This window comes from Hirundo rustica, chromosome 10 (assembly GCF_015227805.2).
Source record: "Hirundo rustica isolate bHirRus1 chromosome 10, bHirRus1.pri.v3, whole genome shotgun sequence".
NCBI lineage: Eukaryota > Metazoa > Chordata > Aves > Passeriformes > Hirundinidae > Hirundo > Hirundo rustica.
The window spans coordinates 13,503,245-13,503,881 of record NC_053459.1 but is presented as its reverse complement, the minus strand read 5'-3'; positions in this window follow the sequence as shown (position 1 = coordinate 13,503,881).

Sequence of the window (637 nt, the reverse complement as noted above, 5' to 3'; positions counted from 1 at the left end):
TCAGAGGCTCCCTCTCTTTATTTTTGAAGTATATAAAGTGAAGGCTCCTATTCTGTAGTGGTGAGGTTCATGCCCGTTACACACACACACATCATTGAGGGGCTCATTTGCAATCTTGAGCCTTTCATGTCTGTACTGGGTTCTGCAAGACTTTTGTAGGAGTACCAGCTGTGTCCTGCTTCTCATGAGAGATGCCTAACCCCCAGACTCTGTGTATTCACAGCTTTTAAACCTGCATTTGTAGTGGACTCTTGCAGATTACAAAGGATTATTGTGGATTATTCCTAAGGGCTCAGGGAAGGAAACTGAGCTCTGAAGAGGGGAGGGTTGTGGCAGTGATTCAGCAGGGTAGCACACAACAGGTCACTGACAGATCCCAAATAAATTCCAGGGAGAGACTGTCTGGTTTCCACACCTTCCTGAGTTTCTGCAGAATCCCAGCAGTGGTGGCTACCTCTTGAGTGCAGGGCATATTGCCTTGTTTTCCAATAGAAGGACTCTTCTCTAGGACAAAACATGAATATGAACTACCCAGAAGGCACAAGGACTGAATTGCAAAACACCTGGATAACACTGTCTGTTGCAGGTGATACCTCAGAGAGAGAAAAGCTTTTGCAAGGGAAGTTCTTGTAGTCTA